We start from the raw sequence: 20280 nt of genomic DNA, 5'->3' as shown, positions 1-20280 counted from the left end.
TGTCGATAGTCTTTGAAAAGGCATTCTGGTTGGCATTGCAAACGATCGTTTACATGTTCATTTTCTTCGCTTCGAGCTCGTTTCCTTGTTGTACTAGTCGTTGCAGATTTGTTAATGCAAGTGGGTTTACTGTTGGTTGATTGTCTCTTCATTCTACGTCTTTGTTTCGCTGTATGAAATCTTTCAATCTTTGGAGACACGTGAAGCGTTTCACAGAAACTCATGCTCAGGAGTCCGATTGCATTGCAGTTCTCAACAGCATTGGGTGACATTTTATTACTAAAGTCGTCTTGCGATAAATTGAACTCGCTTTTATAATTGTGTCAAACGAAGTATAAGCCAAGTAGTTGATTCCATATTTATATAGGCAGCAAAGCTGATTTTGATAATTACAAAGAAAAAAGGAGAACTGTCTAATGAAGCGCTGCTGAAATTTTCTGTTAACCTTATCAGTGTTGTTTTTTCAAATTCATTGACCACCCGCTTGCAGAACGGCTGTCCCTTTGATGTACTAATCACAATCTGTATTACCTCTTTAATCAGTTTATCAAGTATTTTTCGGTTTCAATCTCATCAAAGCAAACGATGCACTAAAGACAAATATACAAAATAAGTTTTTCAGTACCTTGAATAAGTACTCAACTGAATATAAATCTTCACTTAGTTAAACTAGAGATATCTAAAGCTTGTTGATAAATATACACGTATAATGACGAGCCAATTAAAATAATATTTCCAATTATCACTGATGGTTTTACAACTTTACAGTATTCAACAAAAATGTGTTTAGCTATTATTTTGAAATCACCAATTCTTGTTCTTTTTGAAAGACACACAAATCAATAAAGTTCAAATGCAATTTAATTTGTTTGCAAGTGGTCTTACGTTTAATGTTGAATATTTCTATCATCTGAGATGTATAGGAAACACGGTTCGATTAGTAAACCATACAATTGTTAACAAAAATATGGATAGAGTTGATATGATATATTAATTTGTAAATGTGACATTCCAAATCTCAGAAGCTTTTTTTTTTTTTCTTATTATTCAAAACGCGAAATAACACCAGCCAATATAGGTATGCTACCCTGTCACGTCTTCCTCGTTAGTATAGTGGTCAGTATCCCCGCCTGTCACGCGGGAGACCGGGGTTCTATTCCCCGACGGGGAGATCTTTTTCAAAGGCTGAAGTTGTTCATTTGCTTTTTCTACTCTTATGTTATTTCGATTCCGCTCAAATTGTAAACCTTAACATAATTCTAGATATAACTGATTGGAAGTTGGTAGTTGAAACATGAATGAAATACACGAACTTTGCTGTATATTTGGAACCATGAAATTACATGAATAACATTTGAAAACTGAAACATAACAGATATATACGTGCGCATATATAAAGACAAAACAATAAAGAAAAGCTGAATAATATTTTTTTTAATACAAAAGGTTGGAACAAACATATACTTAATATAGAAAATGAAAATAATAAAATGATGCAACATTTTATGCAACAGCACACGTGCGCAAGTTTTGCTGACAACGCCGACCATGTTGACCTCGCAGAACACTGGTAACCAACGAAGAGCATGACAGGTTCGGGAAAGATGGACCAACATCAGATATTTTACTGAAATTGATTCTTCTTCCAATTGGCACTGTAGTTGTTTGGTGAGCGTAAGAAGGATTTTTGCAAGCAGTGATATCTGACACGTGTCTAAAACGTTTCGCTTGCTGTCGATAGTCTTTGAAAAGGCATTCTGGTTGGCATTGCAAACGATCGTTTACATGTTCATTTTCTTCGCTTCGAGCTCGTTTCCTTGTTTTACTAGTCGTTGCAGATTTGTTAATGCAAGTGGGTTTACTGTTGGTTGATTGTCTCTTCATTCTACGTCTTGGTTTCGCTGTATGAAATCTTTCAATCTTTGGAGACACGTGAAGCGTTTCACAGAAACTCATGCTCAGGAGTCCGATTGCATTGCAGTTCTCAACAGCATTGGGTGACATTTTATTACTAAAGTCGTCTTGCGATAAATTGAACTCGCTTTTATAATTGTGTCAAACGAAGTATAAGCCAAGTAGTTGATTCCGTATTTATATAGGCAGCAAAGCTGATTTTGATAATTACAAACAAAAAGGGAACTGTCTAATGAAGCGCTGCTGAAATTTTCTGTTAACCTTATCAGTGTTGTTTTTTCAAATTCATTGACCACCCGCTTGTAGAACGGCTGTCCCTTTGATGTACTAATCACAATCTGTATTACCTCTTTAATTAGTTTATCAAGTATTTTTCGGTTTCAATCTAATCAAAGCAAACGATGCACTAAAGACAAATATACAAAATATGTTTTTCAGTACCTTGAATAAGTACTCAACTGAATATAAATCTTCACTTAGTTAAACTAGAGATATCTAAAGCTTGTTGATAAATATACACGTATAATGACGAGCCAATTAAAATAATATTTCCAATTATCACTGATGGTTTTACAACTTTACAGTATTCAACAAAAATGTGTTTAGCTATTATTTTGAAATCACCAATTCTTGTTCTTTTTGAAAGACACACAAATCAATAAAGTTCAAATGCAATTTAATTTGTTTGCAAGTGGTCTTACGTTTAATGTTGAATATTTCTATCATCTGAGATGTATAGGAAACACGGTTCGATTAGTAAACCATACAATTGTTAACAAAAATATGGATAGAGTTGATATGATATATTAATTTGTAAATGTGACATTCCAAATCTCAGAAGCTTTTTTTTTCTTTCTTATTATTCAAAACGCGAAATAACACCAGCCAATATAGGTATGCTACCCTGTCACGTCTTCCTCGTTAGTATAGTGGTCAGTATCCCCGCCTGTCACGCGGGAGACCGGGGTTCGATTCCCCGACGGGGAGATCTTTTTCAAAGGCTGAAGTTATTCATTTGCTTTTTCTACTCTTATGTTATTTCGATTCCGCTCAAATTGTAAACCTTAACATAATTCTAGATATAACTGATTGGAAGTTGGTAGTTGAAACATGAATGAAATACACGAACTTTGCTGTATATTTGGAACCATGAAATTACATGAATAACATTTGAAAACTGAAACATAAAAGATAAATACGTGCGCATATATAAAGACAAAACAATAAAGAAAAGCTGAATAATATTTTTTTTAATACAAAAGGTTGGAACAAACATATACTTAATATAGAAAATGAAAATAATAAAATGATGCAACATTTTATGCAACAGCACACGTGCGCAAGTTTTGCTGACAACGCCGACCATGTTGACCTCGCAGAACACTGGTAACCAACGAAGAGCATGACAGGTTCGGGAAAGATGGACCAACATCAGATATTTTACTGAAATTGATTCTTCTTCCAATTGGCACTGTAGTTGTTTGGTGAGCGTAAGAAGGATTTTTGCAAGCAGTGATATCTGACACGTGTCTAAAACGTTTCGCTTGCTGTCGATAGTCTTTGAAAAGGCATTCTGGTTGGCATTGCAAACGATCGTTTACATGTTCATTTTCTTCGCTTCGAGCTCGTTTCCTTGTTGTACTAGTCGTTGCAGATTTGTTAATGCAAGTGGGTTTACTGTTGGTTGATTGTCTCTTCATTCTACGTCTTGGTTTCGCTGTATGAAATCTTTCAATCTTTGGAGACACGTGAAGCGTTTCACAGAAACTCATGCTCAGGAGTCCGATTGCATTGCAGTTCTCAACAGCATTGGGTGACATTTTATTACTAAAGTCGTCTTGCGATAAATTGAACTCGCTTTTATAATTGTGTCAAACGAAGTATAAGCCAAGTAGTTGATTCCATATTTATATAGGCAGCAAAGCTGATTTTGATAATTACAAAGAAAAAAGGAGAACTGTCTAATGAAGCGCTGCTGAAATTTTCTGTTAACCTTATCAGTGTTGTTTTTTCAAATTCATTGACCACCCGCTTGCAGAACGGCTGTCCCTTTGATGTACTAATCACAATCTGTATTACCTCTTTAATCAGTTTATCAAGTATTTTTCGGTTTCAATCTCATCAAAGCAAACGATGCACTAAAGACAAATATACAAAATAAGTTTTTCAGTACCTTGAATAAGTACTCAACTGAATATAAATCTTCACTTAGTTAAACTAGAGATATCTAAAGCTTGTTGATAAATATACACGTATAATGACGAGCCAATTAAAATAATATTTCCAATTATCACTGATGGTTTTACAACTTTACAGTATTCAACAAATGTGTTTAGCTATTATTTTGAAATCACCAATTCTTGTTCTTTTTGAAAGACACACAAATCAATAAAGTTCAAATGCAATTTAATTTGTTTGCAAGTGGTCTTACGTTTAATGTTGAATATTTCTATCATCTGAGATGTATAGGAAACACGGTTCGATTAGTAAACCATACAATCGTTAACAAAAATATGGATAGAGTTGATATGATATATTAATTTGTAAATGTGACATTCCAAATCTCAGAAGCTTTTTTTTTCTTTCTTATTATTCAAAACGCGAAATAACACCAGCCAATATAGGTATGCTACCCTGTCACGTCTTCCTCGTTAGTATAGTGGTCAGTATCCCCGCCTGTCACGCGGGAGACCGGGGTTCGATTCCCCGACGGGGAGATCTTTTTCAAAGGCTGAAGTTATTCATTTGCTTTTTCTACTCTTATGTTATTTCGATTCCGCTCAAATTGTAAACCTTAACATAATTCTAGATATAACTGATTGAAAGTTGGTAGTTGAAACATGAATGAAATACACGAACTTTGCTGTATATTTGGAACCATGAAATTACATGAATAACATTTGAAAACTGAAACATAACAGATAAATACGTGCGCATATATAAAGACAAAACAATAAAGAAAAGCTGAATAATATTTTTTTTAATACAAAAGGTTGGAACAAACATATACTTAATATAGAAAATGAAAATAATAAAATGATGCAGCATTTTATGCAACAGCACACGTGCGCAAGTTTTGCTGACAACGCCGACCATGTTGACCTCGCAGAACACTGGTAACCAACGAAGAGCATGACAGGTTCGGGAAAGATGGACCAACATCAGATATTTTACTGAAATTGATTCTTCTTCCAATTGGCACTGTAGTTGTTTGGTGAGCGTAAGAAGGATTTTTGCAAGCAGTGATATCTGACACGTGTCTAAAACGTTTCGCTTGCTGTCGATAGTCTTTGAAAAGGCATTCTGGTTGGCATTGCAAACGATCGTTTACATGTTCATTTCCTTCGCTTCGAGCTCGTTTCCTTGTTGTACTAGTCGTTGCAGATTTGTTAATGCAAGTGGGTTTACTGTTGGTTGATTGTCTCTTCATTCTACGTTTTGGTTTCGCTGTATGAAATCTTTCAATCTTTGGAGACACGTGAAGCGTTTCACAGAAACTCATGCTCAGGAGTCCGATTGCATTGCAGTTCTCAACAGCATTGGGTGACATTTTATTACTAAAGTCGTCTTGCGATAAATTGAACTCGCTTTTATAATTGTGTCAAACGAAGTAGGCTATAAACCAAGTAGTTGATTCCATATTTATATAGCCAGCAAAGCTGATTTTGATAATTACAAACAAAAAAGGAGAAATGTCTAATGAAGCGCTGCTGAAATTTTCTGTTACCCTTATCAGTGTTGTTTTTTCAAATTCATTGACTACCCGCTTGCAGAACGGCTGTCCCTTTGATGTACTAATCACAATCTTTATTACCTCTTTAATCAGTTTATCAAGTATTTTTCGGTTTCAATCTCATCAAAGCAAACGATGCACTAAAGACAAATATACAAAATAAGTTTTTCAGTACCTTGAATAAGTACTCAACTGAATATAAATCTTCACTTAGTTAAACTAGAGATATCTAAAGCTTGTTGATAAATATACACGTATAATGACGAGCCAATTAAAATAATATTTCCAATTATCACTGATGGTTTTACAACTTTACAGTATTCAACAAAAATGTGTTTAGCTATTATTTTGAAATCACCAATTCTTGTTCTTTTTGAAAGACACACAAATCAATAAAGTTCAAATGCAATTTAATTTGTTTGCAAGTGGTCTTACGTTTAATGTTGAATATTTCTATCATCTGAGATGTATAGGAAACACGGTTCGATTAGTAAACCATACAATTGTTAACAAAAATATGGATAGAGTTGATATGATATATTAATTTGTAAATGTGACATTCCAAATCTCAGAAGCTTTTTTCTTTCTTTCTTATTATTCAAAACGCGAAATAACACCAGCCAATATAGGTATGCTACCCTGTCACGTCTTCCTCGTTAGTATAGTGGTCAGTATCCCCGCCTGTCACGCGGGAGACCGGGGTTCGATTCCCCGACGGGGAGATCTTTTTCAAAGGCTGAAGTTATTCATTTGCTTTTTCTACTCTTATGTTATTTCGATTCCGCTCAAATTGTAAACCTTAACATAATTCTAGATATAACTGATTGGAAGTTGGTAGTTGAAACATGAATGAAATACACGAACTTTGCTGTATATTTGGAACCATGAAATTACATGAATAACATTTGAAAACTGAAACATAACAGATAAATACGTGCGCATATATAAAGACAAAACAATAAAGAAAAGCTGAATAATATTTTTTTTAATACAAAAGGTTGGAACAAACATATACTTAATATAGAAAATGAAAATAATAAAATGATGCAACATTTTATGCAACAGCACACGTGCGCAAGTTTTGCTGACAACGCCGACCATGTTGACCTCGCAGAACACTGGTAACCAACGAAGAGCATGACAGGTTCGGGAAAGATGGACCAACATCAGATATTTTACTGAAATTGATTCTTCTTCCAATTGGCACTGTAGTTGTTTGGTGAGCGTAAGAAGGATTTTTGCAAGCAGTGATATCTGACACGTGTCTAAAACGTTTCGCTTGCTGTCGATAGTCTTTGAAAAGGCATTCTGGTTGGCATTGCAAACGATCGTTTACATGTTCATTTTCTTCGCTTCGAGCTCGTTTCCTTGTTGTACTAGTCGTTGCAGATTTGTTAATGCAAGTGGGTTTACTGTTGGTTGATTGTCTCTTCATTCTACGTCTTGGTTCCGCTGTATGAAATCTTTCAATCTTTGGAGACACGTGAAGCGTTTCACAGAAACTCATGCTCAGGAGTCCGATTGCATTGCAGTTCTCAACAGCATTGGGTGACATTTTATTACTAAAGTCGTCTTGCGATAAATTGAACTCGCTTTTATAATTGTGTCAAACGAAGTATAAGCCAAGTAGTTGATTCCATATTTTTATAGGCAGCAAAGCTGATTTTGATAATTACAAACAAAAAAGGAGAACTGTCTAATGAAGCGCTGCTGAAATTTTCTGTTAACCTTATCAGTGTTGTTTTTTCAAATTCATTGACCACCCGCTTGCAGAACGGCTGTCCCTTTGATGTACTAATCACAATCTGTATTACCTCTTTAATCAGTTTATCAAGTATTTTTCGGTTTCAATCTCATCAAAGCAAACGATGCACTAAAGACAAATATACAAAATAAGTTTTTCAGTACCTTGAATAAGTACTCAACTGAATATAAATCTTCACTTAGTTAAACTAGAGATATCTAAAGCTTGTTGATAAATATACACGTATAATGACGAGCCAATTAAAATAAAATTTCCAATTATCACTGATGGTTTTACAACTTTACAGTATTCAACAAAAATGTGTTTAGCTATTATTTTGAAATCACCAATTCTTGTTCTTTTTGAAAGACACACAAATCAATAAAGTTCAAATGCAATTTAATTTGTTTGCAAGTAGTCTTACGTTTAATGTTGAATATTTTCATCATCTGAGATGTATAGGAAACACGGTTCGATTAGTAAACCATACAATTGTTAACAAAAATATGGATAGAGTTGATATGATATATTAATTTGTAAATGTGACATTCCAAATCTCAGAAGCTTTTTTTTTTCTTTTTTATTATTCAAAACGCGAAATAACACCAGCCAATATAGGTATGCTACCCTGTCACGTCTTCCTCGTTAGTATAGTGGTCAGTATCCCCGCCTGTCACGCGGGAGACCGCGGTTCGATTCCCCGACGGGGAGATCTTTTTCAAAGGCTGAAGTTATTCATTTGCTTTTTCTACTCTTATGTTATTTCGATTCCGCTCAAATTGTAAACCTTAACATAATTCTAGATATAACTGATTGGAAGTTGGTAGTTGAAACATGAATGAAATACACGAACTTTGCTGTATATTTGGAACCATGAAATTACATGAATAACATTTGAAAACTGAAACATAACAGATAAATACGTGCGCATATATAAAGACAAAACAATAAAGAAAAGCTGAATAATATTTTTTTTAATACAAAAGGTTGGAACAAACATATACTTAATATATAAAATGAAAATAATAAAATGATGCAACATTTTATGCAACAGCACACGTGCGCAAGTTTTGCTGACAACGCCGACCATGTTGACCTCGCAGAACACTGGTAACCAACGAAGAGCATGACAGGTTCGGGAAAGATGGACCAACATCAGATATTTTACTGAAATTGATTCTTCTTCCAATTGGCACTGTAGTTGTTTGGTGAGCGTAAGAAGGATTTTTGCAAGCAGTGATATCTGACACATGTCTAAAACGTTTCGCTTGCTGTCGATAGTCTTTGAAAAGGCATTCTGGTTGGCATTGCAAACGATCGTTTACATGTTCATTTCCTTGTTGTACTAGTCGTTGCAGATTTGTTAATGCAAGTGGGTTTACTGTTGGTTGATTGTCTCTGCATTCTACGTCTTGGTTTCGCTGTATGAAATCTTTCAATCTTTGGAGACCCGTGAAGCGTTTCACAGAAACTCATGCTCAGGAGTCCGATTGCATTGCAGTTCTCAACAGCATTGGGTGACATTTTATTACTAAAGTTGTCTTGCGATAAATTGAACTCGCTTTTATAATTGTGTCAAACGAAGTATAAGCAAAGTAGTTGATTCCATATTTATATAGGCAGCAAAGCTGATTTTGATAATTACAAACAAAAAAGGAGAACTGTCTAATGAAGCGCTGCTGAAATTTTCTGTTAACCTTATCAGTGTTGTTTTTTCAAATTCATTGACCACCCGCTTGCAGAACGGCTGTCCCTTTGATGTACTAATCACAATCTGTATTACCTCTTCAATCAGTTTATCAAGTATTTTTCGGTTTCAATCTCATCAAAGCAAACGATGCACTAAAGACAAACATACAAAATAAGTTTTTCAGTACCTTGAATAAGTACTCAACTGAATATAAATCTTCACTTAGTTAAACTAGAGATATCTAAAGCTTGTTGATAAATATACACCTATAATAACGAGCCAATTAAAATAATATTTCCAATTATCACTGATGGTTTTACAACTTTACAGTATTCAACAAAAATGTGTTTAGCTATTATTTTGAAATCACCAATTCTTGTTCTTTTTGAAAGACACACAAATCAATAAAGTTCAAATGCAATTTAATTTGTTTGCAAGTGGTCTTACGTTTAATGTTGTATATTTCTATCATCTGAGATGTATAGGAAACACGGTTCGATTAGTAAACCATACAATTGTTAACAAAAATATGGATAGAGTTGATATGATATATTAATTTGTAAATGTGACATTCCAAATCTCAGAAGCTTTTTTTTTTTTTCTTATTATTCAAAACGCGAAATAACACCAGCCAATATAGGTATGCTACCCTGTCACGTCTTCCTCGTTAGTATAGTGGTCAGTATCCCCGCCTGTCACGCGGGAGACCGGGGTTCTATTCCCCGACGGGGAGATCTTTTTCAAAGGCTGAAGTTGTTCATTTGCTTTTTCTACTCTTATGTTATTTCGATTCCGCTCAAATTGTAAACCTTAACATAATTCTAGATATAACTGATTGGAAGTTGGTAGTTGAAACATGAATGAAATACACGAACTTTGCTGTATATTTGGAACCATGAAATTACATGAATAACATTTGAAAACTGAAACATAACAGATATATACGTGCGCATATATAAAGACAAAACAATAAAGAAAAGCTGAATAATATTTTTTTTAATACAAAAGGTTGGAACAAACATATACTTAATATAGAAAATGAAAATAATAAAATGATGCAACATTTTATGCAACAGCACACGTGCGCAAGTTTTGCTGACAACGCCGACCATGTTGACCTCGCAGAACACTGGTAACCAACGAAGAGCATGACAGGTTCGGGAAAGATGGACCAACATCAGATATTTTACTGAAATTGATTCTTCTTCCAATTGGCACTGTAGTTGTTTGGTGAGCGTAAGAAGGATTTTTGCAAGCAGTGATATCTGACACGTGTCTAAAACGTTTCGCTTGCTGTCGATAGTCTTTGAAAAGGCATTCTGGTTGGCATTGCAAACGATCGTTTACATGTTCATTTTCTTCGCTTCGAGCTCGTTTCCTTGTTTTACTAGTCGTTGCAGATTTGTTAATGCAAGTGGGTTTACTGTTGGTTGATTGTCTCTTCATTCTACGTCTTGGTTTCGCTGTATGAAATCTTTCAATCTTTGGAGACACGTGAAGCGTTTCACAGAAACTCATGCTCAGGAGTCCGATTGCATTGCAGTTCTCAACAGCATTGGGTGACATTTTATTACTAAAGTCGTCTTGCGATAAATTGAACTCGCTTTTATAATTGTGTCAAACGAAGTATAAGCCAAGTAGTTGATTCCGTATTTATATAGGCAGCAAAGCTGATTTTGATAATTACAAACAAAAAGGGAACTGTCTAATGAAGCGCTGCTGAAATTTTCTGTTAACCTTATCAGTGTTGTTTTTTCAAATTCATTGACCACCCGCTTGTAGAACGGCTGTCCCTTTGATGTACTAATCACAATCTGTATTACCTCTTTAATTAGTTTATCAAGTATTTTTCGGTTTCAATCTAATCAAAGCAAACGATGCACTAAAGACAAATATACAAAATATGTTTTTCAGTACCTTGAATAAGTACTCAACTGAATATAAATCTTCACTTAGTTAAACTAGAGATATCTAAAGCTTGTTGATAAATATACACGTATAATGACGAGCCAATTAAAATAATATTTCCAATTATCACTGATGGTTTTACAACTTTACAGTATTCAACAAAAATGTGTTTAGCTATTATTTTGAAATCACCAATTCTTGTTCTTTTTGAAAGACACACAAATCAATAAAGTTCAAATGCAATTTAATTTGTTTGCAAGTGGTCTTACGTTTAATGTTGAATATTTCTATCATCTGAGATGTATAGGAAACACGGTTCGATTAGTAAACCATACAATTGTTAACAAAAATATGGATAGAGTTGATATGATATATTAATTTGTAAATGTGACATTCCAAATCTCAGAAGCTTTTTTTTTCTTTCTTATTATTCAAAACGCGAAATAACACCAGCCAATATAGGTATGCTACCCTGTCACGTCTTCCTCGTTAGTATAGTGGTCAGTATCCCCGCCTGTCACGCGGGAGACCGGGGTTCGATTCCCCGACGGGGAGATCTTTTTCAAAGGCTGAAGTTATTCATTTGCTTTTTCTACTCTTATGTTATTTCGATTCCGCTCAAATTGTAAACCTTAACATAATTCTAGATATAACTGATTGGAAGTTGGTAGTTGAAACATGAATGAAATACACGAACTTTGCTGTATATTTGGAACCATGAAATTACATGAATAACATTTGAAAACTGAAACATAAAAGATAAATACGTGCGCATATATAAAGACAAAACAATAAAGAAAAGCTGAATAATATTTTTTTTAATACAAAAGGTTGGAACAAACATATACTTAATATAGAAAATGAAAATAATAAAATGATGCAACATTTTATGCAACAGCACACGTGCGCAAGTTTTGCTGACAACGCCGACCATGTTGACCTCGCAGAACACTGGTAACCAACGAAGAGCATGACAGGTTCGGGAAAGATGGACCAACATCAGATATTTTACTGAAATTGATTCTTCTTCCAATTGGCACTGTAGTTGTTTGGTGAGCGTAAGAAGGATTTTTGCAAGCAGTGATATCTGACACGTGTCTAAAACGTTTCGCTTGCTGTCGATAGTCTTTGAAAAGGCATTCTGGTTGGCATTGCAAACGATCGTTTACATGTTCATTTTCTTCGCTTCGAGCTCGTTTCCTTGTTGTACTAGTCGTTGCAGATTTGTTAATGCAAGTGGGTTTACTGTTGGTTGATTGTCTCTTCATTCTACGTCTTGGTTTCGCTGTATGAAATCTTTCAATCTTTGGAGACACGTGAAGCGTTTCACAGAAACTCATGCTCAGGAGTCCGATTGCATTGCAGTTCTCAACAGCATTGGGTGACATTTTATTACTAAAGTCGTCTTGCGATAAATTGAACTCGCTTTTATAATTGTGTCAAACGAAGTATAAGCCAAGTAGTTGATTCCATATTTATATAGGCAGCAAAGCTGATTTTGATAATTACAAAGAAAAAAGGAGAACTGTCTAATGAAGCGCTGCTGAAATTTTCTGTTAACCTTATCAGTGTTGTTTTTTCAAATTCATTGACCACCCGCTTGCAGAACGGCTGTCCCTTTGATGTACTAATCACAATCTGTATTACCTCTTTAATCAGTTTATCAAGTATTTTTCGGTTTCAATCTCATCAAAGCAAACGATGCACTAAAGACAAATATACAAAATAAGTTTTTCAGTACCTTGAATAAGTACTCAACTGAATATAAATCTTCACTTAGTTAAACTAGAGATATCTAAAGCTTGTTGATAAATATACACGTATAATGACGAGCCAATTAAAATAATATTTCCAATTATCACTGATGGTTTTACAACTTTACAGTATTCAACAAATGTGTTTAGCTATTATTTTGAAATCACCAATTCTTGTTCTTTTTGAAAGACACACAAATCAATAAAGTTCAAATGCAATTTAATTTGTTTGCAAGTGGTCTTACGTTTAATGTTGAATATTTCTATCATCTGAGATGTATAGGAAACACGGTTCGATTAGTAAACCATACAATCGTTAACAAAAATATGGATAGAGTTGATATGATATATTAATTTGTAAATGTGACATTCCAAATCTCAGAAGCTTTTTTTTTCTTTCTTATTATTCAAAACGCGAAATAACACCAGCCAATATAGGTATGCTACCCTGTCACGTCTTCCTCGTTAGTATAGTGGTCAGTATCCCCGCCTGTCACGCGGGAGACCGGGGTTCGATTCCCCGACGGGGAGATCTTTTTCAAAGGCTGAAGTTATTCATTTGCTTTTTCTACTCTTATGTTATTTCGATTCCGCTCAAATTGTAAACCTTAACATAATTCTAGATATAACTGATTGAAAGTTGGTAGTTGAAACATGAATGAAATACACGAACTTTGCTGTATATTTGGAACCATGAAATTACATGAATAACATTTGAAAACTGAAACATAACAGATAAATACGTGCGCATATATAAAGACAAAACAATAAAGAAAAGCTGAATAATATTTTTTTTAATACAAAAGGTTGGAACAAACATATACTTAATATAGAAAATGAAAATAATAAAATGATGCAGCATTTTATGCAACAGCACACGTGCGCAAGTTTTGCTGACAACGCCGACCATGTTGACCTCGCAGAACACTGGTAACCAACGAAGAGCATGACAGGTTCGGGAAAGATGGACCAACATCAGATATTTTACTGAAATTGATTCTTCTTCCAATTGGCACTGTAGTTGTTTGGTGAGCGTAAGAAGGATTTTTGCAAGCAGTGATATCTGACACGTGTCTAAAACGTTTCGCTTGCTGTCGATAGTCTTTGAAAAGGCATTCTGGTTGGCATTGCAAACGATCGTTTACATGTTCATTTCCTTCGCTTCGAGCTCGTTTCCTTGTTGTACTAGTCGTTGCAGATTTGTTAATGCAAGTGGGTTTACTGTTGGTTGATTGTCTCTTCATTCTACGTTTTGGTTTCGCTGTATGAAATCTTTCAATCTTTGGAGACACGTGAAGCGTTTCACAGAAACTCATGCTCAGGAGTCCGATTGCATTGCAGTTCTCAACAGCATTGGGTGACATTTTATTACTAAAGTCGTCTTGCGATAAATTGAACTCGCTTTTATAATTGTGTCAAACGAAGTAGGCTATAAACCAAGTAGTTGATTCCATATTTATATAGCCAGCAAAGCTGATTTTGATAATTACAAACAAAAAAGGAGAAATGTCTAATGAAGCGCTGCTGAAATTTTCTGTTACCCTTATCAGTGTTGTTTTTTCAAATTCATTGACTACCCGCTTGCAGAACGGCTGTCCCTTTGATGTACTAATCACAATCTTTATTACCTCTTTAATCAGTTTATCAAGTATTTTTCGGTTTCAATCTCATCAAAGCAAACGATGCACTAAAGACAAATATACAAAATAAGTTTTTCAGTACCTTGAATAAGTACTCAACTGAATATAAATCTTCACTTAGTTAAACTAGAGATATCTAAAGCTTGTTGATAAATATACACGTATAATGACGAGCCAATTAAAATAATATTTCCAATTATCACTGATGGTTTTACAACTTTACAGTATTCAACAAAAATGTGTTTAGCTATTATTTTGAAATCACCAATTCTTGTTCTTTTTGAAAGACACACAAATCAATAAAGTTCAAATGCAATTTAATTTGTTTGCAAGTGGTCTTACGTTTAATGTTGAATATTTCTATCATCTGAGATGTATAGGAAACACGGTTCGATTAGTAAACCATACAATTGTTAACAAAAATATGGATAGAGTTGATATGATATATTAATTTGTAAATGTGACATTCCAAATCTCAGAAGCTTTTTTCTTTCTTTCTTATTATTCAAAACGCGAAATAACACCAGCCAATATAGGTATGCTACCCTGTCACGTCTTCCTCGTTAGTATAGTGGTCAGTATCCCCGCCTGTCACGCGGGAGACCGGGGTTCGATTCCCCGACGGGGAGATCTTTTTCAAAGGCTGAAGTTATTCATTTGCTTTTTCTACTCTTATGTTATTTCGATTCCGCTCAAATTGTAAACCTTAACATAATTCTAGATATAACTGATTGGAAGTTGGTAGTTGAAACATGAATGAAATACACGAACTTTGCTGTATATTTGGAACCATGAAATTACATGAATAACATTTGAAAACTGAAACATAACAGATAAATACGTGCGCATATATAAAGACAAAACAATAAAGAAAAGCTGAATAATATTTTTTTTAATACAAAAGGTTGGAACAAACATATACTTAATATAGAAAATGAAAATAATAAAATGATGCAACATTTTATGCAACAGCACACGTGCGCAAGTTTTGCTGACAACGCCGACCATGTTGACCTCGCAGAACACTGGTAACCAACGAAGAGCATGACAGGTTCGGGAAAGATGGACCAACATCAGATATTTTACTGAAATTGATTCTTCTTCCAATTGGCACTGTAGTTGTTTGGTGAGCGTAAGAAGGATTTTTGCAAGCAGTGATATCTGACACGTGTCTAAAACGTTTCGCTTGCTGTCGATAGTCTTTGAAAAGGCATTCTGGTTGGCATTGCAAACGATCGTTTACATGTTCATTTTCTTCGCTTCGAGCTCGTTTCCTTGTTGTACTAGTCGTTGCAGATTTGTTAATGCAAGTGGGTTTACTGTTGGTTGATTGTCTCTTCATTCTACGTCTTGGTTCCGCTGTATGAAATCTTTCAATCTTTGGAGACACGTGAAGCGTTTCACAGAAACTCATGCTCAGGAGTCCGATTGCATTGCAGTTCTCAACAGCATTGGGTGACATTTTATTACTAAAGTCGTCTTGCGATAAATTGAACTCGCTTTTATAATTGTGTCAAACGAAGTATAAGCCAAGTAGTTGATTCCATATTTTTATAGGCAGCAAAGCTGATTTTGATAATTACAAACAAAAAAGGAGAACTGTCTAATGAAGCGCTGCTGAAATTTTCTGTTAACCTTATCAGTGTTGTTTTTTCAAATTCATTGACCACCCGCTTGCAGAACGGCTGTCCCTTTGATGTACTAATCACAATCTGTATTACCTCTTTAATCAGTTTATCAAGTATTTTTCGGTTTCAATCTCATCAAAGCAAACGATGCACTAAAGACAAATATACAAAATAAGTTTTTCAGTACCTTGAATAAGTACTCAACTGAATATAAATCTTCACTTAGTTAAACTAGAGATATCTAAAGCTTGTTGATAAATATACACGTATAATGACGAGCCAATTAAAATAAAATTTCCAATTATCACTGATGGTTTTACAACTTTACAGTATTCAACAAAAATGTGTTTAGCTATTATTTTGAAATCACCAATTCTTGTTCTTTTTGAAAGACACACAAATCAATAAAGTTCAAATGCAATTTAATTTGTTTGCAAGTAGTCTTACGTTTAATGTTGAATATTTTCATCATCTGAGATGTATAGGAAACACGGTTCGATTAGTAAACCATACAATTGTTAACAAAAATATGGATAGAGTTGATATGATATATTAATTTGTAAATGTGACATTCCAAATCTCAGAAGCTTTTTTTTTTCTTTTTTATTATTCAAAACGCGAAATAACACCAGCCAATATAGGTATGCTACCCTGTCACGTCTTCCTCGTTAGTATAGTGGTCAGTATCCCCGCCTGTCACGCGGGAGACCGCGGTTCGATTCCCCGACGGGGAGATCTTTTTCAAAGGCTGAAGTTATTCATTTGCTTTTTCTACTCTTATGTTATTTCGATTCCGCTCAAATTGTAAACCTTAACATAATTCTAGATATAACTGATTGGAAGTTGGTAGTTGAAACATGAATGAAATACACGAACTTTGCTGTATATTTGGAACCATGAAATTACATGAATAACATTTGAAAACTGAAACATAACAGATAAATACGTGCGCATATATAAAGACAAAACAATAAAGAAAAGCTGAATAATATTTTTTTTAATACAAAAGGTTGGAACAAACATATACTTAATATATAAAATGAAAATAATAAAATGATGCAACATTTTATGCAACAGCACACGTGCGCAAGTTTTGCTGACAACGCCGACCATGTTGACCTCGCAGAACACTGGTAACCAACGAAGAGCATGACAGGTTCGGGAAAGATGGACCAACATCAGATATTTTACTGAAATTGATTCTTCTTCCAATTGGCACTGTAGTTGTTTGGTGAGCGTAAGAAGGATTTTTGCAAGCAGTGATATCTGACACATGTCTAAAACGTTTCGCTTGCTGTCGATAGTCTTTGAAAAGGCATTCTGGTTGGCATTGCAAACGATCGTTTACATGTTCATTTCCTTGTTGTACTAGTCGTTGCAGATTTGTTAATGCAAGTGGGTTTACTGTTGGTTGATTGTCTCTGCATTCTACGTCTTGGTTTCGCTGTATGAAATCTTTCAATCTTTGGAGACCCGTGAAGCGTTTCACAGAAACTCATGCTCAGGAGTCCGATTGCATTGCAGTTCTCAACAGCATTGGGTGACATTTTATTACTAAAGTTGTCTTGCGATAAATTGAACTCGCTTTTATAATTGTGTCAAACGAAGTATAAGCAAAGTAGTTGATTCCATATTTATATAGGCAGCAAAGCTGATTTTGATAATTACAAACAAAAAAGGAGAACTGTCTAATGAAGCGCTGCTGAAATTTTCTGTTAACCTTATCAGTGTTGTTTTTTCAAATTCATTGACCACCCGCTTGCAGAACGGCTGTCCCTTTGATGTACTAATCACAATCTGTATTACCTCTTCAATCAGTTTATCAAGTATTTTTCGGTTTCAATCTCATCAAAGCAAACGATGCACTAAAGACAAACATACAAAATAAGTTTTTCAGTACCTTGAATAAGTACTCAACTGAATATAAATCTTCACTTAGTTAAACTAGAGATATCTAAAGCTTGTTGATAAATATACACCTATAATAACGAGCCAATTAAAATAATATTTCCAATTATCACTGATGGTTTTACAACTTTACAGTATTCAACAAAAATGTGTTTAGCTATTATTTTGAAATCACCAATTCTTGTTCTTTTTGAAAGACACACAAATCAATAAAGTTCAAATGCAATTTAATTTGTTTGCAAGTGGTCTTACGTTTAATGTTGTATATTTCTATCATCTGAGATGTATAGGAAACACGGTTCGATTAGTAAACCATACAATTGTTAACAAAAATATGGATAGAGTTGATATGATATATTAATTTGTAAATGTGACATTCCAAATCTCAGAAGCTTTTTTTTTCTTTCTTATTATTCAAAACGCGAAATAACACCAGCCAATATAGGTGTGCTACCCTGTCACGTCTTCCTCGTTAGTATAGCGGTCAGTATCCCCGCCTGTCACGCGGGAGACCGGGGTTCTATTCCCCGACGGGGAGATCTTTTTCAAAGGCTGAAGTTATTCATTTGCTTTTTCTACTCTTATGTTATTTCGATTCCGCTCAAATTGTAAACCTTAACATAATTCTATATATAACTGATTGGAAGTTGGTAGTTGAAACATGAATGAAATACACGAACTTTGCTGTATATTTGGAACCATGAAATTACATGAATAACATTTGAAAACTGAAACATAACAGATAAATACGTGCGCATATATAAAGACAAAACAATAAAGAAAAGCTGAATAATATTTTTTTTAATACAAAAGGTTGGAACAAACATATACTTAATATAGAAAATGAAAATAATAAAATGATGCAACATTTTATGCAACAGCACACGTGCGCAAGTTTTGCTGACAACGCCGACCATGTTGACCTCGCAGAACACTGGTAACCAACGAAGAGCATGACAGGTTCGGGAAAGATGGACCAACATCAGATATTTTACTGAAATTGATTCTTCTTCCAATTGGCACTGTAGTTGTTTGGTGAGCGTAAGAAGGATTTTTGCAAGCAGTGATATCTGACACGTGTCTAAAACGTTTCGCTTGCTGTCGATAGTCTTTGAAAAGGCATTCTGGTTGGCATTGCAAACGATCGTTTACATGTTCATTTTCTTCGCTTCGAGCTCGTTTCCTTGTTGTACTAGTCGTTGCAGATTTGTTAATGCAAGTGGGTTTACTGTTGGTTGATTGTCTCTTCATTCTACGTCTTGGTTTCGCTGTATGAAATCTTTCAATCTTTGGAGACACGTGAAGCGTTTCACAGAAACTCATGCTCAGGAGTCCGATTACATTGCAGTTCTCAACAGCATTGGGTGACATTTTATTACTAAAGTCGTCTTGCGATAAATTGAACTCGCTTTTATAATTGTGTCAAACGAAGTATAAGCCAAGTAGTTGATTCCATATTTATATAGGCAGCAAAGCTGATTTTGATAATTACAAAGAAAAAAGGAGAACTGTCTAATGAAGCGCTGCTGAAATTTTCTGTTAACCTTATCAGTGTTGTTTTTTCAAATTCATTGACCACCCGCTTGCAGAACGGCTGTCCCTTTGATGTACTAATCACAATCTGTATTACCTCTTTAATCAGTTTATCAAGTATTTTTCGGTTTCAATCTAATCAAAGCAAACGATGCACTAAAGACAAATATACAAAATAAGTTTTTCAGTACCTTGAATAAGTACTCAACTGAATATAAATCTTCACTTAGTTAAACTAGAGATATCTAAAGCTTGTTGATAAATATACACGTATAATGACGAGCCAATTAAAATAATATTTCCAATTATCACTGATGGTTTTACAACTTAACAGTATTCAACAAAAATGTGTTTAGGTATTATTTTGAAATCACCAATTCTTGTTCTTTTTGAAAGACACACAAATCAATAAAGTTCAAATGCAATTTAATTTCTTTGCAAGTGGTCTTACGTTTAATGTTGAATATTTCTATCATCTGAGATGTATAGGAAACACGGTTCGATTAGTAAACCATACAATTGTTAACAAAAATATGGATAGAGTTGATATGATATATTAATTTGTAAATGTGACATTCCAAATCTCAGAAGCTTTTTTTTTCTTTCTTATTATTCAAAACGCGAAATAACACCAGCCAATATAGGTATGCTACCCTGTCACGTCTTCCTCGTTAGTATAGTGGTCAGTATCCCCGCCTGTCACGCGGGAGACCGGGGTTCGATTCCCCGACGGGGAGATCTTTTTCAAAGGCTGAAGTTATTCATTTGTTTTTCTACTTTTATGTTATTTCGATTCCGCTCAAATTGTAAACCTTAACATAATTCTAG

The 20280-nt window shown here is 34.5% G+C and overlaps 7 non-coding genes across 7 annotated transcripts; all 7 read left to right on the top strand.

The window, feature by feature from the left end:
• The first annotated feature begins 2829 nt into the window (after nt 1–2829).
• Nucleotides 2830–2901, top strand: Trnad-guc (transfer RNA aspartic acid (anticodon GUC)). The gene has a single exon. It is a non-coding gene; the product is annotated as a tRNA-Asp (tRNA).
• A 1658-nt stretch (nt 2902–4559) lies between these two features.
• Nucleotides 4560–4631, top strand: Trnad-guc (transfer RNA aspartic acid (anticodon GUC)). The gene has a single exon. It is a non-coding gene; the product is annotated as a tRNA-Asp (tRNA).
• Nucleotides 4632–6297: 1666 nt separating this feature from the next.
• Nucleotides 6298–6369, top strand: Trnad-guc (transfer RNA aspartic acid (anticodon GUC)). Its single transcript has one exon. It is a non-coding gene; the product is annotated as a tRNA-Asp (tRNA).
• A 5103-nt stretch (nt 6370–11472) lies between these two features.
• On the top strand, nt 11473–11544 carry Trnad-guc (transfer RNA aspartic acid (anticodon GUC)). The gene has a single exon. It is a non-coding gene; the product is annotated as a tRNA-Asp (tRNA).
• Nucleotides 11545–13202: 1658 nt separating this feature from the next.
• On the top strand, nt 13203–13274 carry Trnad-guc (transfer RNA aspartic acid (anticodon GUC)). The gene has a single exon. It is a non-coding gene; the product is annotated as a tRNA-Asp (tRNA).
• A 1666-nt stretch (nt 13275–14940) lies between these two features.
• Trnad-guc (transfer RNA aspartic acid (anticodon GUC)) lies at nt 14941–15012 on the top strand. Its single transcript has one exon. It is a non-coding gene; the product is annotated as a tRNA-Asp (tRNA).
• A 5105-nt stretch (nt 15013–20117) lies between these two features.
• On the top strand, nt 20118–20189 carry Trnad-guc (transfer RNA aspartic acid (anticodon GUC)). Its single transcript has one exon. It is a non-coding gene; the product is annotated as a tRNA-Asp (tRNA).
• The last annotated feature ends 91 nt before the right edge of the window (nt 20190–20280 follow it).

Source organism: Ascidiella aspersa, chromosome 3 (genome assembly GCF_963924565.1).
Source record: "Ascidiella aspersa chromosome 3, kaAscAspe10.2, whole genome shotgun sequence".
Taxonomy (NCBI): Eukaryota; Metazoa; Chordata; class Ascidiacea; order Phlebobranchia; family Ascidiidae; genus Ascidiella; species Ascidiella aspersa.
This window is presented reverse-complemented; position numbering and strand designations above follow the sequence as displayed.